Source organism: Physcomitrium patens, chromosome 7, assembly GCF_059467195.1.
Source record: "Physcomitrium patens ecotype Gransden chromosome 7, ASM5946719v1, whole genome shotgun sequence".
NCBI classification, from domain to species: Eukaryota; Viridiplantae; Streptophyta; class Bryopsida; order Funariales; family Funariaceae; genus Physcomitrium; species Physcomitrium patens.
Genome location: NC_143416.1, coordinates 2,960,126 through 2,977,560, shown reverse-complemented (window position 1 = coordinate 2,977,560; position 17,435 = coordinate 2,960,126). Strand labels below are relative to the sequence as shown.

The following is a 17,435-nucleotide window of genomic DNA, read 5'->3' as shown; positions in this document are numbered from 1 at the left end:
AAAATAAAAAACATGTTTGTGCATTCATAAAAATAGACATGTATAAAACAAAGAAAGTAACAAAAGACAAAACAGACATGGCATTATATATAGTGGTTGTGTTTTAGGAAAAATATTAGCAACTAAGACTGTAGTATAATTTTAGAAGTTTTTTTTGCAATTGATAAATGATGAGGATTTTAATCAAATAGATGTTGTATGACTTTATTTTTGTGTTTTGTTTCAATCTTATTATAAATAATTTCATAACCTTATAGAACAAAACATGTTTAAATTATTCTATTTAAACTTGGTCATTCAAAATATTCTTAATACATATTTTTTTTCACTACAAAGATCTATACTATTAATTTTTTTGAATAAAAATAAATTTGTGTTATAATTTTGAAATTTTTAATCACAAAACTCTTCATAGCAATGTCATATTTAATATTTAGAAAATATGCATTCATCTCAAATGCATTCATGTTATGGTAAAGATTTTTTTTTATTATTTTTATATTTGATTTAAAATTTTTAAGATAAAATAAACTAAGTCTTGAATCTTAAATTTTTATAAAAGTTTAAAATATCAATATTTTAAAGTTGAGATTGAAAAACTTTAAGAAGAAAAAAGATATAAAAAATTGTTGATATTTTTTAATCTAATTACTATGCTTTTTATATGCATGCATTGGCAATATCTTTTATTTCATGTTACTTTGTTGGTGACATTTGCATGTAATGATCTTTGTATTATTATAATTTTTTTTCTTTGTAATAACATCATTGATAAAACTTATTATTATTATTGTGATTTTTAAATTATATAATGACTTATATATAAAATAAAAATTTAATATTTTTTTACAACATGAAATGTTATATTTTTATTTGAGTTATAATTTAAAGAATTTCTTGATTTTATGGATGATTCTAATTAAAGATAGTATTGTAATAATTTTTACTCAAAATATATAAATTATGAAGATATTTGAAAACAAAAATCTAAAATGTATATATAAATTTTCTTATAAATTAGAAAATTGTTACATGATATCATGTTGATTACCAAATCCCATTGGATATATGTGATTTAGTTTGGATTTAGTGGTTTTTCTATCTATTTAGCTTTTTTTGGTACTTGAATTTATTAATGTCAAGTAAGATTTGAATACTTAGGTAAAAAACCTTTTTGATTTGACATTCTTGTCAAATCAAGTCTTACGAGTGATTTTGATAGAGACTTATAAGATTTTGCTTGGCTATAGAGATTTAGCTATTTACTAAAGTTTTAGGATTTTCTTCTACTGATACTTGCACTCTTGGATTCTTCTTTTGTGATGTAAGAGATAGCTTGATTTATTTGTGTATAGATTTATCAACTTTGACTTAATAAGAATGTCTCCTTTCCTTCAACTAATAGTACAACAAATTAATATGGAGTAGATTAAATAAATAAATAAATCTTTTTTCAATTTTTTGAATTTTTGTATTAGAAAGCATTGTTTTGTTGCAAGATTATTTTGCAACACAATACTCTATTCTTCGATACAGATCTAGATACATCATAAGGCACTACATTATTACATGATACATAAAAATCACAGCATTGTTTTGCATTAGTGCTAGGTTGCGTTGTTGTATTACATGAAGTCATACTTGAGAATGTATTAGGCACTTGGTTGTGGAAGGTAAAAGAAATTTGCAACAACAAGTCCTAAAAATTTTAATAGAATTTTATATAAATTACAATTAAATTTTAATAAATATAATTAAACATTGATCAAATTCAATTGAATTTTCAAATAAATTATAAAATAAATACAAAAAATCCTAAATCCTAAATCTAAAAGAAATCTACAAAATCTTAGAGAAATCTAAAAGAAATCTAATAGAAATCTTTAAAAAAAATCTAAAAAAACTAAAAGAAATCGACAAGAATCTTTAAAAAATTCTTAAAAATTCTTAAAGAAATCCTAAAGAAATCATAAATCTTAAATCAATCCTAATTAGATTTTAAATCCTAAATTAATCCTAATCAAATTTTAAATCTTAAACCAAATTCTAATCAAATCTTAAATCCTATCCAAAACCTAAACAATTCAAACCAATCCTAAAGCAATTAAGAATCTCAATATCTATTGACTAAATTATTGATCTTACTTAAAATTTTATTTATCTCTCAATTTCTTAATTAATAATAAGCATAAAAAAATTTAAGAGAATTAAACTCACAAAATGAGAGAAAAACATCATAATCCACTAAGGTGTTGGCCAACTTCTAACTTTAACTTTAATATTGATTTTTCAGCAATAATAACTTCTAATTGAACTATTAACTTACTCTCAAATTTTGCATAAGTCTTGGAAGTCAAGTCAATTATTAGCTTTAATAAAAAAAAATCACTTCAATCTAACATGCAAATTGTTGCAAATCTTAAGTAACCTTGGTAGGACTAAAAATCCAATTTCCAAGATCTTATTCCACTTGAACTTCAATAGCCTCCAATCTAACCATTAAATTAAGTTTAAATTCACAACATATATTTAACACAATTATACTCATAATTTCACAAAATTTATCTATAAATGTAATGTAAAGCTCACAAAATTGTCCAAATAATAAATCTTATTTTATTTCAAAAAATTTAAAGTCACTTAAAAAAACTTTAACTTTGAAAAGCTCTTACAAAGCCATTACAAATTAAAATTGCTCAAAAATAATGCTTTAAAAAATCTTATAAAGTTTTCTTTCATATTCTATTCTTTAATTTATAAAAAAATGCCAAAGTTACTATAGGTGTGTGGTTTTATGCCTCGAGGTCTAATTTTGATCCAAGTTAAAAATTACTCCTCTCTAAATTATCTTTTTCATGTAATTTTTGCTAAAACCAATTCCTAATTCCTTCTTATATATTCTTATATTCTTTATATTTCTAATCTATCTTGTTTTGTCTTATTTATGGTTCTACAAAGTAAATAGAAGTCCACTTTGTAAATAAGTAGCATTTGATCTTTTAGTTTACTACCCTTTGACTTTTATTTATATTTCTAAGCTAATTTTTTATAATATTTTGAAATAAATTCTTCTAAAATATAATATTTTTTGCACTCTTTTACCTATTAACCATGTTATATTACAACATCTACTTTTCTTGAACTTGTGCATTTTTTAGCATACACCAAATTTCTTTAACATATTAATATAGAATGCTCTTCATCTTTATCGAATTCTTGATCTTCAATTTATTTTTTTTTAGTCTCATTTCAATTTTTTATAATATATTTTTTTCTTCATTAAAATAAATACCTTCACTTCTTTGTTTAAATAATTTGATTTGCTTGCTTACTATAGGTACCTTCAATTTTATACTATCAAGTTCTTATAACAAGTATGTTTCATTATTGTATATTTGTTTGATAACATAAGATCTAAACCATTTCTTTACAAACTTCTTTATTGTATTATGTTGATTGTCTAAGCTACTATCATAAATTAATAGCCAATCGCCATTTTCAATTGCCTTAAGTTATGGTTGATGTTTTTTTTATTAAATATTTCTTTATTCTTTTTCCTTGATTCTTTCAATCTCTCTATTGCAACTTCAATATCATTAGGTCTTCTTTCTAATTATTAAATCTATAATGCTAAAAGTTCTTCTCTATTGAAATCATCCTTCTAAGGCAATATATCCCATGTAGGCCATATTTCTTCTATTAGAATTATTGATTATTCTCCATACATTGATTCAAAAGGTATATAATCTATTACTGAACCATGAATTGTGTGATTTATCCATAGTACAAGTGATAGTAGTATAGGCCATTGATGTACTTTATCATTACATGACTTTATGAATGCTTTAACAATAAGTGAATGTCCTTGTTCACTCTTTCCATTACCTTCTAGATTATATGCTATTGTCAAAGAAAATTTAATTTCTATCCTACTAAAGAATTCATTTGCTTCTTTTCCATCCAATTCGTCTCTATCTACAATGATTTTTTCTTATACAATCATAGTAACAAACAATGTCTTTTAAAAAAAATCAACATACACTTTCAATACTTTTTGTTTTTAATGCTCATCTTTCAACCATATTTAAAAAATCTTCATCTACAAGTACTAGATACTTCACTTGACCAAGTTCCATAGGTATTGCTAGTAAATCTACTATGAACTTATAATGTAGTATTAGAGGATAAGTTGGATATAATCCATCTTGATACCAAATATTTAAATATATTTATTAAGTTTCACAAGTTCCTACAAAATTTCCTATGTCTTTATATATACCCTTCTACAAATATTTTTCTTTCAATTTAGTAAATGTTGTTCAAATATTCCAATGTCCTATCCATAAACTTTCATGAAATTCCTTCATAAATTTTTTTGAACTTCTAAACCACATATAACTCATTGTGGTATTTTTCTTCTCATCTTTTGATACTTCCATAAATATCCATTGTATGATAAAATATCCATAGGATTTCTTACAAATTTTCTTAAATTCTAAATATGTTAAGTCTTCTTCTCACTTTAATGTGATTAGATACTTTTTAACATCTTTTTATTTTCTTTCATATAAATTTCTTGAAAGTATTTTTAATAGTGTATTCAAATATATACCTTCTCCTTTTGATAATACATTAGTATAAAAAGTTGTATCCACATTATCTTTCAAATCAAACATATCTTTTTAATGTACTTAGATACTTTTTAACATCAAATTAATCATATCTTGAATAAAGATTTCTCATAGAATAATTTTTTCTCCCCACAAATATCTCTTCAAATTCATCCATAATTGAACTTGAACCCATATTTTTAATAGTTGCTTTATTTACTAGTTGTATATCTTGAATAAACCTCAATGTTCTATTTTTCTTAGGTACTATGAACCATCAATTAAAATATGATGTAATAGATGGTCCTAAAATTTCTATCATAATTTTTTCATTGAGCAATTCAACTCGCTTTGGCAAATGAGCCTTTAGAATTGGAATTGGCTTCAAATTCCATGGTTCATGTATAATTCTAAAAATAACCATAGGTGCTACAATACTTGAATTAATACATCCTATTTTATATGATTCAAATACAAATGCCTTATTATGTGGTAAAAATATTTCTTTGAAACATCTCTCCTCATTCATCATTAAAAAATTCTCACAACCAATTTTCAAATCTTCTAATATCAATTCATCCTTGAATTCATGACCTATTTTTTTTAGATCTTTTAAATTGGATTTTATAGAATCTTTTTCAATCTTTTCATAAAAATCCAATAATAGTATCAATGCTACTAGTTTAATCTTCTTTTCAATACTCTTATATTTTGTATTCACCTTCATTTCATACTTATCTATATATTCTTTCACTTCATCATAAATTTCCTTAGAATGCATATTTATTAGCTTATCACCACCTTCAAAATCTAAATCCAATAATATTTGAAAAGTATCTATAATATCACCAAGACAAGATTTTTCACCACCTTTGATATGTAATCATCTTCATCAATCACTTTGTATTTTTTTCAATTCATCTTCTATATTTTTTATATTTTTTTCTCTATCTTTCTAAAATTATCTGTATTTTTAAATGAAATATATCCATTCTATGATAATCCTATAATGGCCTCACTTCTTCTACTAGGTAGAAAACCATCACCTCTTCTACCATTGCAACTTTGCTTTATAATGGCCTTTAGTAAAAATCCTTTGAATTTTTAAGATCTTCAAATTCTTTGTATATTCTTGGCAAAGGATGCTTCTTCAAACTATTCCAATTACTTTCATGATTTGTATAAATTATTAAAAATTGCATTGCCCTCTTTCCATCTTGACTTCTTAACTTTGCATAGGTTAAACCATCATCCATTATCTTTGTTTCTATTTGTATAGCAACAATATATGTTTGCCTCAATATAATAGAATATAGAGACATATCTTGCATAAAAAAATATTATTCATGAATAACATCTCCTATTGTCATCTTGATATTTGGATAAGCTCCATACAAATCTTCTTTTGAATTATTTACTACTCTTATTAGCCACCTATATTCAATATCAATAGGCCATTTTTTACTTTCATATAATTTTTTTGATATCAAATTAATTTAAGAACCGTAATCAATTAATACTACAATTGGTTTTTTAAAATTTTCTAATTTTACCAAAAAAATTATAATAGCCCTTGTCTAATAACTTCAAGAATAATTACTAAAAGCTTGAATTAAATATTTCTTTTTTTTTTATAAATCTTACTTGTAAGATATTTCTAAAAAAAATCATTTCATCTTCTTCATCTTTATTACTTTTCATTGTGCTTATTCCTTGTACATTTGATGTCATAGTATCTCCTATAGATTGTCATTTTTTCTGTATTGTATCAATAATAACTTCATAAAATTCATGCTTTGTGATTCTTAGGATTTCATCAATTATAAATTCAACCTTTCTACTCAAAATTCCTTCCTCTAATACTTTCTTCAAATTTGTAGTAGCTTCAATATTTGATTGTAATTTATAAGTATGAACTTTTGCTCTTTTTTTTTCACAATTTTTTTTTCTTTTGTAGAAATATTCTCTATTCTCTCTTTATGCATAGGATTCTTTTATTGTCATGTTTCGTTTTTCTTGTAGTACTTTTTAATGGCCTTTAATTATTTTCATATTTTTTATTTTTCTTCTATTAATGCTTCATATTGGCTCCTTGCAATATAAACATATATTGATAATCTACCTATTAGATTATTCCACCTAATAATTTTCTAAATATTATTGCCAACACGTTTTAAATTATCTTTAGTAAATTTTTTCTTTTTAGCATAATTCATTACATTTGACTACAAAGAATTAGATTTTTTTTTAGAAATTTTAAATTTATGGTTAAATATTTATCTAAATTTTCTTCTATTCAATATATTGATGCTTCATTACTTGAGATCGTATATATTTTAAAAGAATTTTCCACAAATACCTTCATTCCTCTTTTATCAAAATTTATTTCTAATATTTCTCCACTTTCTTTTAAATGTGTCATACCTTCTTTGAAAAAAAAATAAATAAATACATAGAGCCTTTGTAAAATCTTCACATTCCCCTCTTAAATGATCTATGCTATCACACCACATATATGTATGTACTACTTTTTTCATTGGTCTTAAATTTTGTTTTATTGATACTGTCAATGATTGACCATTCTTTCTAAGTTTTGTAAATTTTATTTGAAAATCTCTCATTCTTTATATAATTTCATCAATGTATGTTTTTTCTTTCTTTAATGTAGCCATTAAAGGTTGAATCATATATGTATGATGGATACTAGGCATTTTTTCCTTAGATGCTTGTAATGGTCTTTGAATATCTAGCCTATCCATTCTCCTTTCTCTTTTTGCAAGCAATTCTATAGCCTCTTCTACTTCTTTCCAATTTTTTGTCAATCCTTCATCATTTTTTTATTTTTTATTTTTTATTTATTTTTTATTTTCAAGCAAGATTTTCAACTTCTCTTGCAACTCTCTATTGGCTTCTTGAAGAAAATACTCTACTTTATTTGAATCCTAAAATTGCCTCTCTTTCTTTGATAGATAAGAATATTGCTTTTCAAATTACTTTAATAATTTTATTTTTAGAAGATCCTTTTTAGGCCTTTTAATCCATTCAAAAAATGGCTTTTTTATAACCTTCTGACTATCTTCTAAAAAACATTCATTCTTTAATGCTTGATATGATTTTTCCCATGAACCTCTAAAATATCCTATAATATACTTCACATGATTTTTTATTGCTAATATAGTAGCCAATTCAAATAATTGAACCATTTCTTTCTTTGAAACATTCTTTAATTCTATTTTTTTTATATAATACTTTAAATATTTTGTAATATCCTTCCCTTCAAATTAATAAATCTTGTCTAAAATTGCTTGTAATGCTTTTTTTGCCATATCTTCTTTGAGATCTTCTATATGTTGTTGTTACATGAATAGGAAAAAAGCCTCAAAAATGCTTGCGGAGTTGGAATCAAAATACATATCTTGTATTCTACTTGTAGCTCCACTTTTAACTCCACTTGCAGCATTAATTGAAATACCACCAACAATTCCTCCTTCTATTCTTATGCCATCTTTTTCTATATTTCAAATAAATCAAAAAAAATTCCAAACCTCTTCCACACTAAGTTTTTTATGTTTGGTTTACCAAATATATTGTATTATATGAAGTCTTGCTTGAAAGTGTATCAAGAATTTGATTGTGGAAGACAAAAAAAAATATTGCAACAACAAGTCGTAACAACTCTAATAGAATCATATATAAATTAAAATTCAAGCTTAAAAAATATAATAAAATATTAATCAATTCCAATTAAAATTTGAAATAAACTATAATAAAAAAATATAAATATATGTATTTTTTTAAAAAATCCTCAAAGAAATATAAAAAATATCCAAAAAAAATCCAATTTTTTTTGAAAGAATCCATAAAAATCTTAAAGAAATCTGTATGAAATTCTAAAGAAAACCTAAAGAAATCCTAATTAAATCCAAAAAAATTTAAAGAAATTCTAAAGAAATTCAAAAGAAATTTGAAATCCTAAATCAATTCTAATTAGATCCTAAATTTTGAATCAAATTCTAATTAAATCTTAAATTTTAAAAAAAACCTAATCAATTCAAATTAATCCTAGAAAAAATTAGAAACTCAATATCTATTTATTAAACCTTTGATTTTATTTAAATTTTTATTTACCTTTCAATCTTTTAATTAACAATAAGGACAATAAATTTGAAAAGATGGAAAAATAACAAACTCAAAAAATGAAAGAAAAACATCATAATCCACTTGGGTATCAGCTAGCCTCCATCTTTGACTTTAATGTTGATCTTCTAACATCAATAACTCTTAATTGAACCATTAACTTGCTTTCAAATTTTGCACAATTGTTGGAGGTTAAGTCAACTATTAGTTTCAATAATTCCACTTCAATTCAACTAGCAAATTTTTACAAATCTTAGATAACATTATTAGGCCTAAAAATCTAATTTCCAAGATCCTAATCCACTTGAATTTCAATAGCCTTCAATCCGACTATTTGATTTAGTTCAAATTCACAATATATATTCAGCACAATTATACTAACAATTTCACAAAATTTCATCTATAGATCTACTGCAAATTTCATGAAATTGTCCAAATAGTAAGTTATGTTTTATTTCATAAAATCTAGAGTCATTTAAAACAACCCTGACTTTGCAAAGTTCTTACAAATTTCATAAAATTTAGAGTCATCTAAAATAATTTTGACTTCATAAAGCTCTTATAAAATTATTACAAAATTAAATTGCTTAAAACCAATGCTTTAAAAAATTCTATGAAGTCTTCTTCCAAATCCCACTCTTCAATTTGTAAAAAAACCATAGAATTGTCGTAGGTGTGTGGTTTTGTGCCTTGGGATCTAATTTTGACCTAAGTTGATAACCACTCCTCTTTGTATATCAATTTTTTTTTTATTTTTGAGGTAATTTTTGATAAAATAAACTATTAATTCTTCCTTATATATATATATATATATATATCTATATTCTTTATTTTTCTAATCTATCTTGTTTTAACTTATTTATGGTCCTATAAAGTAACTAGAAGCCTACTTTGTAAAAAGGTAGTATTTGTACTTTTAGTTCACTATCCTTTGACTATTATTTATGTTTCTAAGATAATTTTCTACAATATTTTAAAAATATATCTTTTAAAATATAATATTTTTTTTCAATCTATCACCTATTAGCTATGTTATATTACAACAATATCTTTGGAATTGATTGCAGCATCAAAGTCTAAAGTTGTGAGAGTTTATTGATGCAATAATATTGTAATGCTAAGTAATTGGAGGTTATGGTATAAGAATAGGTAGTATTGTAATACTGAAGGTTTAAATCATAATACTATAATACAATGTGGCTATAAGGCAAAATAATGAAACACTTAGATTATAGTTTAATTGGAGCTACAAATTAGAATTAATAGACAAACAACATTAAGAACACAATATAAGAGTAGATCTTCATGTGATATAACTTGAATTCAATATTAAAGAATTGACATGGCATCAACTTGTTTTTTATTTTATTGCCATAAGCGTTATTGTCCTAGTAAAGAGTAGATTGCTGGTCTTATTTGCATTACAATGTGACATTGCACAAGCATTGCAGGTAGAGGAACACAAAGAGGAGTTGGATCAATAATAATTTATAGAAGCAATTGGTAGCTTGCAATGATGAGCAATAAAAGAACATCATCTTTTAATATCAATCTACATTGATAGGAGCTTAACACAACTTTAGGCTCATATTGTAATTATAGGATATAATAATAATAGAGATACATAATTATAATATACTACAATAATATATTATATGTAATCACAAGATCTATATAATGATAGATAATTATATATAATAATAAGATTAAAAATAGACAAATAAATAAATTTTTCTAAAATTCTTAAGTGTAAAATTTGGAAGTTCACTTAAAGAGCATATGGAGTCAAAATTGGACCATTTTTGAATTATTTTTATTTAGAAGATGCTTAACAAAGCCAATGGTATTGTTGATTTATGAAGTAGAGATCAATTGGAGTATCGAAATGGTATTTATTCAATGTCAATTGCTTTCTAAGTTAATTTTAGATTTTTCTTATTTCTTTGTATTTTATTTTATTTTTATTATTATCATTATCATTATTATTTATTATAAGTTTTTTGGTTCTAACTATCAACTATAAGTGGATGCTGATTGCTCTAATTTATTTTTAATTGTGATTTCAACTACAACAGGTCCTAGTTATTTAATTCATTTGTTATTTTTTCTTCTATATTATTGGAAATAAAGATCTAATGTAGATTTTTGGATTTTGTCTTTGGTATTTTTACATAATTGTAAATATTATTCTTAGAGGTTTTCTAGTATTGTCTTATTTTGTGTCATACTAGTCAATGTTGATAGGCATACTATAAGAGTGAAGTCAAATTGATGGTCAGCAAGATCTTTTTGTTTGTTGATTTGTTGGATCTCTAGTAATCTAATATTATTTATTACTATTGTATTGTATAAAGCCTTCTTTGAAAATAAATTAGATATTTAATTGTAGAAGATAAATTAGAAATTACAACAACAAGGTCCTAACAACTATAATAGAATCTTAAATAAATTTTATTTTATCCTTAACAATCCTATTCAAATCTTAATCAAATCTAAAATAAATCTTAAATAAATCCTAAATAATTTCTAAAAAAATATTTAAAAAATTTATAAAAATCCTAAAGATATATCAAAAATAAAAATCTTAAAAAATATTAAAAGTAACTTTTTAAATTAAATTCTTATCAAATCTTAATTAAATCCTAACCAAAATTTAATAAAATCCTCATAAAAACTTAAATAAGACATATTCAAATGTAAAATAAATCTTAATTAAATCTTAATAAAATCTTACATCCAAAATCAAATCTTAAAATAATCATAAAATAACTTTAATAATCCTAAATCCTAAATCGAATTCGAATTAAATCTTAATCAAATTTTAGATCTTAACAAACTTTTAACAAGTCCTATAATAGATTGAAACCTCCATAATTAATAATCTAACTATAGATTTTGGCTCACATTTTGTACAAATTTTAATTACTTACTTGAAAATAAGCACAAACATTTTGAAGAAGATTAAACTTATCAAGTAGAAGTTAAATCTTATAATCTAGCAAAAAAATGCCTCCAACTTGTTTCAAGAATTGATTTCTCACCATGCTATAAAGATCGTTCTTTATCACATAAAATGTAATATGTATATTATGTGATATTCAATGGAAATCGTATCTACGTGCACTGGAAAAGAATGGACTCTATCTGACTGACTTCACACCTACCACTTGCTTAGGAACAAGAGCACATCTCTGAAGTGAACTGGTTGAAGTTGTGCATTCTATACCACACTCGATGCAAGGTTAATACTAATTAGCATAATATTAGATGGCCTGCATGTGTACTATCAACGGACTTGGCTGCAATTTCAAACAATGCACTCACTGCAAGCTTGAAGTGACATCCCGAGAGAAAACTATTGACAACAGTAAACTAAAATCATAGCAACTTTTTTAAAATATCGCAACTGTTCAAAGAATCGACAGCTACTGCTAATCGTACTAAAACCGCAAAAATAAGTGAACAAGGTAGTCTTCAAAACCTGCCTATGTCTCCACGTTGTCTTTGTAAAAACCTCCGAAGGTATACCAGTTTGAAGATCAAACAGGTGAAAAGACACTCTAATGCCAGTACCTTCAATGAGATGTGAACGGTTGCAAACAAAGCGAAAAGTACGGTTACAGGGAGTAGCGAACTATTTATGTATGCTTCGACACTCACTTGCGGTCTTTAATATGAATACCGGTTCTGTAAACAATTCACAAATTTAGCTTGCAGTCGAAACTTCATATTCTGCGCAAAACACACACTCCTTTCTGTGAGCTTCCTAGAGGTCGAGCAAGTTGTTAAAGGGAGATTATCCCTTACTAGGTTGAAGCATAGAATCTCCTGTGTTGCAGGTGAACGTTCCAGACGTTTGTTGTATAAGGACATTCTTGTAGCTTCGCATCCTCACAAACGGTTAATTCGACTCTCTGAGATCATATTGACGAAATCCGTAGTTTGCCGAACTTCAGAGTTTTGATGGGAACTGCAGAGAGGAATTATACTTGATTTTTCAAATCAGGTTTGCATCAGTTTTGGTAAACTGAAAGGGTGAAGGCTAAGGAGGAATGTTCTTCTGCTACCAGATAATGAATATCCGCGTCTTCTCTCATGACAATACTCCAAGGGAAGTGACCTACGATCCGTGAAATCGGTTTCCTTCTTACTGGTGTTGGACAGAACAAATCCACACCAGAATCCACGGCACACCAAGTTGTCGAGTGAAAAAATTACCGACCTTCTGCACTTGAGAGGCCCCTCAAGTTTATAGGTTCTTATACACTTACAAGGAAAGCATGTTGCTTCGTCGTAAGGCACCGTATTCTACAATTCTTGTTCTGATCTGTTGCTAGTGTTTGCATGTGGCCAATACTGGTTACGAACAGATTTTGTGCTCGCAGCTAGCTTTCTGTTCACTATTCACCTCCGTTTTGCCATGTTCCTGACTTGGTCAAGATACGTCTCTTCATTAGAGATTGCGCATCCTGTGAAAGACTTAGTGTCTCCTGCTCTTAACTCACACGACATACTTCATCAACTGCGAAGTCACAGCACCTGTTCAGCCACAAGTACAACATGAATATGCTCTAGTCCAGTGAGGGACGAACTTGCAATCCAATGGTTGTGGCAACCTTTGGGGCACACTAACAGATTCCATGTGCATCCCATCTCAAGTTCAAGAAATGCCGACAGACCAATCTTGTGCATGTATTTATGCCTCAGAGGCAATATGATAGTGATGTGGCATGGCTCCCACGTACATTTATTCCCATACGGAGAAGGAAAAATATATATATATATATATATATATATATATATATATAAAAAATTATTATAAAAAATTATTATAAAAAATTATTATAAAAAATTCGGCGCACAGGTTTCTCCGGTTTCGGCCAAGTTTCACATGAATTGCCTTGTTGCTTCAAGAAAAGGGAGCCAAATTCGATTCTAGAGCTTATGGGTTGTAGTTGCCTCCTCTGATTGAATGCACCGTCTTCTCCTGCGTGTCGCCAGCTCCACTGGTTCCTCTGGTTACGCTGGTTCCTCCTTGTTACGCTGGGATAGCAAGATGTCAGGCTTTAAGGTTGGCCGTGACTGGATTGAAGGAAACCTGTCGAAAAATCTGTGGTAAACACGGTAAGCGGCACTTCAGAGCACAGAAAACTTTGCTGATATGCGCCTTTGCCTTCTGTTGTTTTCACTTACAGTAGTGCACACCCTCAACCTGTGTTTGGCCCGTCTATGTTCTCAGGTCGATTGTGTTAGTTTCGAAACGCTTCTTTCCATTCGTCTTCGCAGTCCATTTCGTGTAAAAGCGGTGGCATATGTTTTCATCTAGTTCACTGGGTAGTAGTCTTTACTCCGGATTTCTATTTAATTTCTGGACTTTCTCACTGACATAAGATGATTATTTTGTTTTCTGGGCCTTCCTATGTGCTTCCAATGTCACTTGATGGTGCACTCACAAAGATCACCAACTCAGGATTGGCCATTCCCAGGCAGACCCTAAAAAACACCAATCCCTGCCCGCAGTTGCGATTGGCGTGCAGGTTTCGATTATGTTTTTGTTTTTTTGTTTTTTTGTTGTTTTCGTATCATTCTCGCAGTGAGGAGCTACGCATTTGCTTCCTCGCTATGCTGGGATAGGAAGATGTCAGGCTTTAATTGTCCTGCCACGAATTAAGCTCTGTGCGCGTACTCTTGTTTTTGGTCGATTTTGTTTCCTTTTTTTGTTGCTTGTTGTTTTTGTATCGTCCTCGCTGTGACGAGCTACGCACTTGTTTCCTCTTTACCACGCTGGGATAACAAGATGTCAGGCTTTTAGTTTAGGAAAACCTGGCCGTGACTGGATTGAAGGAAACCTGTCGAGAAATCTGTGGTGAACACGGTAACCGACACTTGAGAACACAGAAAACTTTAGCTGCTATGCGCCTTTGCCCTCTGTTGTTTTCACTTACAGTGGCGCACATCCTCAACCTGTGTTTGGCCCGTCTATGTTCTCAGGTCGTTTGTGTTAGTTTCGAAATGCTGCATGCCATTCGTTTTCGCAGTCCATTTCGTGTACAAGCGGTGGCTTATGTTTTCATCTGGTTCACTGGACTTTCTCACTGACATAGGACGATGATTGTATTGTTTTCTGTGCCTTGTTACGTGCTTCCAATGTCTCGTCATGTTGCACTCACAAAGACCACCAACTCAGGATTGGCCATTCCCAGGCGGACCCTAACAATTCCCAATCCCAGCCCGCAGTTGCCATTGGCGTGGAGGTTTTGATCCACTGAGAAGATGGTTGAGTGTATCTGTTTGTATTTTTTTGTCCGAGTGCATCTTTTAAGGGTATCACTTCTTGTGTCTATTCAACGCTATTATTCGATTGGGAAAGGTAGAGAGATTCACTATCCAAGGTCTGCACTATATATTGTGTGTTTTTCACTTTGCAAGAAACAGACAACATTTTTGTATTTCGGTAATATTGTTGTGCTGTTGTGATGATATTTTAAAATAACAAGCCCCTACAATAATTAATTTCTACTTCACAAATGTCTAGAACCCCATTTCCTTAACAACGGACTTCCAAAGCAAGAGTTCAATTGCTAGTTGTCCCATACAGAAGCTTGCAAATTGGCACTGTGGCTATGGTTCCAGGGGCTGTGCTAAATGATCGTTGAGAATCCACTGTGCTACACCTGTCCTTTGTACACATTGACTTTTGGATTGTTATCAAGGCGGTGGTTTTCATTTGACATCGGGTGTCATCGTTTCGTACCCGTCGGCGGCGTGTAAACTTAACATAAATATGTGGCGGTGGGACTCTCTTGCAGTGGACCGTGTGGTTTTCTTTGAAGACAGCCCACCCATCCACTTCCGTACCCTTTTCGGGTTCATTTTCGGCATCCTTCATTGTTGTTCTAGTCGTCCTCTCTCACGTGCTCAAGTCCTGACTTGCAGGTTGGTCGAAGACATGATCCCAAACAAAATTGCTTGTTTTCAACTACAAACGCATCTCATCGACGCTTGGACGAAACAGTAATTATATCCGAAATTGCACGTTTTCAACAACAAACAGGACTGAAGGGTAAAAACAAAAGAGAAACAGGAACACATATTCAACAACTTATTAATGTCAGCATTAATCAACTAATTGATTGGGCATCGATGTGAGCAGAACTTGAAAATACCGACTTGCTTATCGCCGACCATTCATATCCATACGCCCCGCAATCTTTGTTGAGGCACTGCACCCCTGCATGAGTACGAATGCGTTGAAACACAGTGCTCAGGAGGTCCAAGGCGTAAGTCTTCAGCGTGGATGACTTGGGAGTTGCGCATGTGTCCCAGTTGACGCAGCGCGAACATCAGTTCCGTGTGTGAGGTTCAATATTTCATCAGCTTCGAGAGTTGCGTAGGCATCGCGTGCTGCAAAACTGCCCCGGTACCATGGGTTCCAATCCACTTCCACCTCTTATCCCTCTACACCCCGGTCTGACGTTCCTGCCCTTCGAGATCGATTATCTCTTCTATGCAGGCCCTCCTGCCGCGCCTCCAAATGACCCTCAAGTTCCTGCTCATGAAGTGGAGCCCGACCAGGCTGATGTTGCAATCGACATGCCCGTGTAAACCCCACCATCTCATGAAACAACAAAGACCATGGACTTGGTTCTCTTGCGTTTGCTGGTACACATGAATTCAGCAAAGGGTAACACTAGTTGACACTGTCGGAGGTTGTTGTTTGATTTACAGAGCGAAGCACTCCGATTCATTCTGATGCGAATGTTGGCAACGGTAGAAATATGAGTCACCACCGTAAGTGGTGACGACTGTTCAGATGACAGTAGAGCTTGAAGTTGCAGAACCAAGTCACGCACAGCTGTTGATGGACTCCACGTCTATGAGGGTAGAGTCAAGACTGCTGGCGAGAGGGTATTGCAACAGCGACGAATGTGGTGCAATTTCCAACAGCCGAGAAGTGGTGAAGTCCAGTGGGTAATAGTGTACATGGTAGCTCTAGTAAAATAATGCGGGATTGCATTACTTTGATGCGCTGCATGTTGTCCAATAAGCCTCTTTATCACAAAATTTGTCTTGTAGAAGCTTACCTCTTCTTCCCCTTGTCGGTTGGTACACTTCAAGAGATGAAAAGACTTGTGAACTTTTCCTGTTCTTGCTATCTTCCGAAAAAAGAATCGTCAATTCACTTTTCCCTGGCGATGCCCCTGTTGTGTAAATTGTGTGATGACTCTGGGTGAACAAAAATGTTGGTTAATCGTTATTCAATTTGTGCAATGTGTGGATACAATTCTGATCCAGTGAGTGCATTCGTAGTATACCTGGAATGACGTATGTCGGGGCTTCCGAGCAACAAAAGGACATCCTCTACCGCTCTTGACTGGATCTCAGGAAATTTCTGAGCCACTGCTCAGTCCTCGCCTACCACCAGCTCCATCTTGTGATCTTCTGTCTACGCTAATCTTGCGTCAACAGAAAATAAACCAATAACATCCCGAAGGACGCCCTCCACTTGCTAGATGTGCTACCTATCTGCTTGGTCACGAAAAGATGTCCTGTCCTGTGAGCTCCCTGGCGCTGGTGCTGTGAAGGTTTACACCCCTGTGATCGAGCTGCATCGTCCACCCATGCTAATCAGGGTTCGCCGGAATCGTGAATACGGACATGAGTGCATCCCTCTTTGTTTTTAACCTT

At 30.1% G+C, this 17,435-nt stretch overlaps 1 long non-coding RNA gene across 1 annotated transcript; it reads left to right on the top strand.

Moving 5' to 3' along the window:
• Positions 1-13,712: 13,712 nt before the first annotated feature.
• On the top strand, positions 13,713-16,941 carry LOC149988521 (uncharacterized). Its single transcript, XR_016504078.1, has 2 exons — positions 13,713-13,871; positions 15,684-16,941. It is a non-coding gene; the product is annotated as an uncharacterized LOC149988521 (long non-coding RNA).
• Positions 16,942-17,435: the final 494 nt, after the last annotated feature.